The following is a 6314-nucleotide window of genomic DNA, read 5'->3' on the forward strand; positions in this document are numbered from 1 at the left end:
GGAGTCTGCTTTCGGGCATCGTGCCAGACAGACCTGGAAAGGAGTTCAGGCCCTTTATTAGCAGTGGTGGGTTTTCTAGATCTCTGCCAAGAGCCAGTGTGAGATAAAACGGGCTTGGAGTCGAGCAGACCTCGACTTTGAGGTCATACTCTGCCGCTGTCACCTGTGTGACTTTGGCCAGGCCCCCTCACCTCTCCCAGCTTCAGGCCTGCTCCCACAAAACCAGAAGAATCACAACCACCTCATAAGATGATCAGTACTCGAGATGGTCTGTTGAAGTTCTCAGTACCTGGCATGAAATTAGAGGTCTGAGAAATGTTAGTTCCTTCTCCACCCTCATCTCCTTCCCTTCCAGCTCACTTCTGACCCCGCTGTCTGGTCCTCCAGCAGTGAGCGAATCAGCGTGTGCAGGGGAGTGAAGAGGTATTTTAATATCAGCCCAAACAAAGCAGAGCTGTGCCTTCCCCTATGCCAAGAATATCAAATCAACTGTTAATTATCTGCGCTAATGGACGGCACAGAAGCAGATCATCTTTCTTTGGCCATGTGCCTTTGGCCTTGTGTGTGAATCTGGGTGTGTCTGAGTTCTACAAATTCACTTCAGGCCAAATGGAGAAGTTGTAACAGGGCAGACCTAGCTCAGGAAGAGGCAGGTTAGAGACGTCTGGCAGCCCGGGGCTTTGCCCTGCTCAGCTCTGACCCGTCAGTGCCAGGAAGGGGCACTTTGTTCCTCAGCTGTGTAATGAGGTGGAAAACCAGGGGCTTTGAGGTCATACACTTGGGTTCAAACCTTGACTCTGGCCCTAACTAACTGTGTGACCTTAGGCAGGTTATTAAAGCTTTTTGTGTCTCAGTGTCTTCATTTGTGAGGTGGGGATAATCTCACTTTGCAGGGTTTCTGTGAGGACGAAATAAGGTAATGCATAGGTCTTTCTTTTCTTTCCCTTTCCCTCTTGTTCCCTGTCCCTTCAGCCCTACCCTGGACAGAGAGCCATTTCTGGTAGCTCCTGGTACATGGACACGGTTAAATGTTTGGATCTCAGAAGGTTTTACCACCCCACCACACGGAAGAGCCAAAACTGCACTGTTCGATATGGTGGCCACTTGCCATGTGCAACGATTAAAAGTGAAAAGTAATGGATTAAAACTAACAATTCAGCTCCTCGCCAGCTGCACGTGGCTGGTAGCTACTGTACTGGACAGAGGAGCCAGAACATTTCCATCATTGTGGAATGTTTTGTTGGACAGCGCTTAGCTGGAGGATGTGCTATACCGCAGAATCTGATAAGTAGAAGAAAATAAATGAGTGAGGAGAGAGGGCTTGAGTGCGATAATGGCCCTCTTCTCCTTGGAGTGTCTGTGGGGTTTGGACTCTGTGTATGGTGCTCTTCTTCCATCAGTGGAGTGAGTCCAGAGCACACTTGGGCCAACACTCAGATGCCAGGGACCTCTGAGTGAGCTGCCCAAGTCGGCCCTGTGCCCCAGGGTTGGGCCATCTCCAGCCCTTGCACGCAGACACAGTTTGCCCTGTGTGCCACACCGCCCACACAGGTGTGAGTTGTGGCTACTTAGGACTTGGGGGGGCACGACGGCCATAAGACTCTGTCTCCAAGCCGCTGCTCTGGGCTCTCTTCCCACATGGCCTTGCGATGACACAGCCTCCTCCCAAGCATAGTCCTGCATGTGACTCTCAGTGTCTTCTCACTCTGTGCTTAGCTGCAGGGGCCGACCTCACCACTCAGCCCGGTCTGATCCCTGAGCCTTGGCAGGCCACTGGGCTCTGGAATTAGCTTTTGTTGCCAACAGCCTGGTGTGTGTGAGTCCTGGGCACCCCTGGACCACAGCTGTCTGACTCCCAGCTATGCTTTTCCAGCTTATCCAGTTTTTAAGCCCTGCTTAGCTTCCTGACTCCCTGACTGGGCTCGTTACTGTCTCCTTACCTTTCTCTCTTTCCCCTCAGAGGGTCGGGGCTGGTTTCTGTGTTCCTAAGCTGTGGACTGGGCTCCTGCTCTGAATATCCCCATCCCCTAAAATTCCAGTTCTGGAATATGTCTGCTTTGAGTATCAAATTGGTCTAAAGACATCAGCATTGGGCTGGATCTTGCCTTGGAGTAGCTCAGCCTCCCTGTTCAGGTCCTAGCTTCCTGTCCCTTCCCTGATGGGACGCTGATGCCTGCACCAACAGAGGAGTCCCAGTGTGTCTGACAACTGAGGCCACTGGGTTGGCCTCGTGGGCTTGCCTACCTTGGGCAGGCATACAGACAATCCCAGCAGCTAGAGTTCAGAGGAGTTTGGCAGGTGCTAAGGTTAGGAGTGGGTCTGGGGTCACACATGAGGCCAAGTTGGGAGAGATCAGGTTTCTTTTGCGCAGAATATATTCTCCCATTGCATATTTCACAGGTGGGGTCCCTGAAGGAAAGAAAAGAGAAATGGCTGACTCAAGGCCACACTGGAAGTCTAAGTAGAGATCAAACATCCATCTTTGTTTCTACTGACCAGAAGTCTCCCAGCCCCTTTCTCCACCCAGGCCTGGGGTCACTCCTGCCCTAGCTTGTTCTCTTGTCCCCCATCTGAACTCTTCTCTTTCCCTCTCTGTCCTTGGGAAGTTGTAGTGAAAGAGGTGGTCCCCGGGCATCAGCTTTCTGAAGATACTAGAACTGCCCCTACTACCCATTCTTGCCTCTGCCTCATTGGCTGCCAGCTGAGCAGTGGGGGTGTCCGGGGAGGTGTGTCAACCCAGAAAGAACAATGGGCTGCCCGTGCCATTGTTGAGAGAGGCCCATGGGACCTTCTGGCTGGTGCCCCCTCCTGCTTTCCTTCTCCCTGGTGCTGCTGCTTTGTGCTGCCTCTCCTGGGAGGGAAGGGAAAGGGCATGTGGAGGCTGGACAGCGCCTTAAGCAAGTGGCCGAAATCCAGCTTACAGCTTTTCAGGCAAAAAGTGCTTCCTAGTTTGCGAACCAGCTTCAGTGGCAGCCATGAAGGTCACCAGTACTTTCTCTGCTCCTCTCACCTCCGGGTGTCTCTCTGCGGTGGCACTAACCTCTGTGCACACCTGTTTCTTCCATGTGGAGGAATATGGCTGCTGAGAGCTCCCAAGTCTGATACAAGACAGGTTCTATCACAGGACTGACTGTAGTCCTTGCTTTCCAAATCCAGAAATCCCAGACAGGAGGTCCACTGGTCCATGTACCTGTCCCTTGACTGACAGGTAGTAGCCAGGGAAGGGCAAGTATTAGGCGAGAATGTGGCCGCTTCTGCAGTGGCCTGGGGAATGGGGCCAAAGTTTCCAGAGAAGGCAGGCAGTTTCTTAGGTGCATGATGAGGGTGGGGGCAGGTGTGATGGCACCTCTTGGGCAGGGCAGGGGTTTGCAAAGGCCTTAGTCCTCTGTGCCGCTGTGATCACTCACCACAAATGCACTGGCCTTAGGAAGGGAGGTGGGGTGGGATGACTAAGAGGATTTCTGGGACGTTGGCATTGACGTGAACATCAGGGGTGCCCAGGTAGACTAGTGTACTGGAAGGATCATGGCTGTGGAGCCAGAGACTCAGCATGGCACTGGCTCTCCCACCTCTGCAAAGGACTTGGCCTCTTTGAGCTCGATTGACATCCATAAAGGTTCATGAGATGTGGCTTTCCCTGGCTTCAGCAACCTATGGTTACAAATGAAATCGCATTGACGTTAAGACCTTACCTTTTCTGCCTCCTAGCTCCGCATCTATAGGACCCCAGACTTCTACTTGGTCACAGAGTCCCCAGGATATGCCATGTGTGTTCGTAGCCTGCTGTTTCACGAGTGGCCCTGGCCTGCGGGCCCCAGAAGGGCTACAGGGACCCTTCTTCCAAGCCCAGTGCTGTCCCAGTGCCCTCAAACCTGCAGACAGGGTGCCAGGTGACATCACATGTCCCTCAGCCCTTGCTGAACTGGAGCCACGTGGAATTCTATGAAGAAGTGGAGAGAAGGCTCCTCTCACCAAATCCAAGTTGTACTGGGTTACTGGGCCCCCAAACAGTGTGGCTTGTGAGCCTTCTCCCACGTAGTCCCCCGGGAAAGGCATCTCCCCTGCTAGCAGCTCCCCCTCTCTCCCTGAGCTTCTGGCCCAGTCCTAGCTGAGCCGGGGGAAAGTGCATCTTGCTCTGGTCTCTCTCCAGGAGCCCCCTTTCTGTGTACTCCCCCCATGTTGGACCCTCCTCTTGTGGAGGGATGCTGGGAGGAGAGGGCACTGTCATTTTCATGTGTCAGATACAACCTGACTCCAGATCCTGATTTAGCCTCCTCTGGAAATCCCTTCTTCTCCACAACAGCAGTGACCTTTTAGAAGGGTTGGTGTGTTGACTAAAGGAGTTACATGACGGATGTCCAATAAATGCTAGTTCCCTTTCCTTAAGCCAGGAGTTCAGTGGTCTCCTTTTGGGAAGGCAGGGACGATGGTACCTCTTATCTGCTGAGGGAGTAGGTGCAGTGAGGGTGAGGAAGGCCTGGCCTGGCCTGGCCAGATGAAGCTAGTGTATATCCAGCCTAGCAGCTCTTCTGTGGTTTTTTTGGATGAGCTCCATGGGTCCCAATGTGGTCGAGTCAAAGGTCCCGGCTGGTTGTTAGGTGTGTCAGAGTTTGAGCCAAAAGGTCATGGGAGGTAATCCTGGCTGAGAACTCAGACCTAGGAGGGGAGTGAGGGACTACCTGGTTTCCCCTGGATGACTTCCTGCGGTGTGCGTAGCTGCCCCCACCCCCCCACCCCCACCCCTGCCAGCAGGAATCCCCTCTGGAGCAGTCCTTCTGTGGCAGCCCAGCCCAGCCAATGGCTACTCAGGCTCTGCTAGAATGTTTCCAAAAGCAGGACCATCAGAGAGAAAAAAGTGTGCTCCACATTCAAAGACATCTCCATGTGTTGGAATGATGACAGTCTGGCAGGGCTAGGGGCATTTGGGTGGCTCTATCAGTTAACCATCAGACTCTTGATTTTAGCTCAGGTCATGATCTCGTGGTTCGTGGGATCAGCCCAAGTCAGGCTCTGCCCTGACCTCATGGAGCCTGCTTGCGATTCTCTCTCCCTCTCTCTGCCCCTCCCCTACTCATGCTCTCTGTCTCTGTCTCTCTCCCTTTCTCTGTCCCTCCCGTTTGCACTCTCTCTCTCTCTCAAAAAAATAAAATAAAATAAATATTAAAAAAATCTAGCAGAGGTAGAGGGTAAAATAATAAACTGAAAAAAGAATGGAAAGAGCTGGTTTAAAGATAGTCTCAAAAATGACCTTGGGAAAAGTGGGGACAGGGACTCAATGAGGAGGGTGGGGGAAGGGTCTAGGCTAAAGCCACTGGGTCAGCTTTGGGATCTCCCTGAGACGAAGAGATCTTTCACAATGAGATGTTCTGAAAGCTTGGCCTAACTGTACCCCTGCCTCCCCCCCTTTTACTTGGAAAAGTTCCTCAGAGAAGGTTCTGGCTGGATCACTCATTCCCCAGCAAAAGTTGAGACCAGGTCATTGGCCCCTGAAGGGAGCAGAGAGAGGTGGTGCCCTTGGGGAACAGGCAGGATAAAGAGTCAACTGGAAGATGCTTCTGATACATAGAAGCTGTTGGCTCCCCAGGGGGGATGGCTTGTGTACTCAAGAGGGCTCTCAGAGCTGCCTTTCACCCAGGGACATAACATAGAGAGGTGTCCACCATGACCTGCTGTCTGTCCGTCCAGCCTTCACTTTCCAGGAAGGGACATAGAACCCCAGGATTAGCCACGTGCACACATGGAAGTGCATCACACACATCTCTGGCACCCTCATGGCTCATACACATACATGGATCCTGACATACGCATGTCACTTCCTCCCCATCTTCAGCCACTCTTGTCCTGGAGAGTTAGTTGATGCAGGCCCAGGACTTCTTGTCTCCTCCTCCTCTGCCCTCACTGCCCCCCTCTCAGCCAGCCCCACCCCTGAGAAAGTACAGCTCAGGGGTCCCCAGGGCTGCACAGGAAATGCTTTGCACACTATGGGTCAGCCAGGCTATTTTCTGTCCCAGAACTGGAGGGAGGCTGGGCTGGGAGTAGCCAGTCATGACAGTCAGCAGTTTTCTGCCTCTTTCTCTGTGGCTTTTTCTCTGCCTCTACAATTTGCAGTGTTTGTCTGTCTCTCATGTCTCTATCTTGTCTCTGTATTTCTCTTCATGCCCCAGAGTCTTTCTGACCCACTGTCCTTTGCTTCCTTTCACTTGACTATTCATACCCTTCAAAACTCAGCTCCGTGCCACCTCTTCCAGAAAGCTTTCCCTGATCCCTCCTATCCAATCTGGGCTCCCCTCCCCTTTGCTTCCAAGAGCTCAGAG

This window comes from Prionailurus viverrinus, chromosome C1, assembly GCF_022837055.1.
Source record: "Prionailurus viverrinus isolate Anna chromosome C1, UM_Priviv_1.0, whole genome shotgun sequence".
NCBI lineage: Eukaryota > Metazoa > Chordata > Mammalia > Carnivora > Felidae > Prionailurus > Prionailurus viverrinus.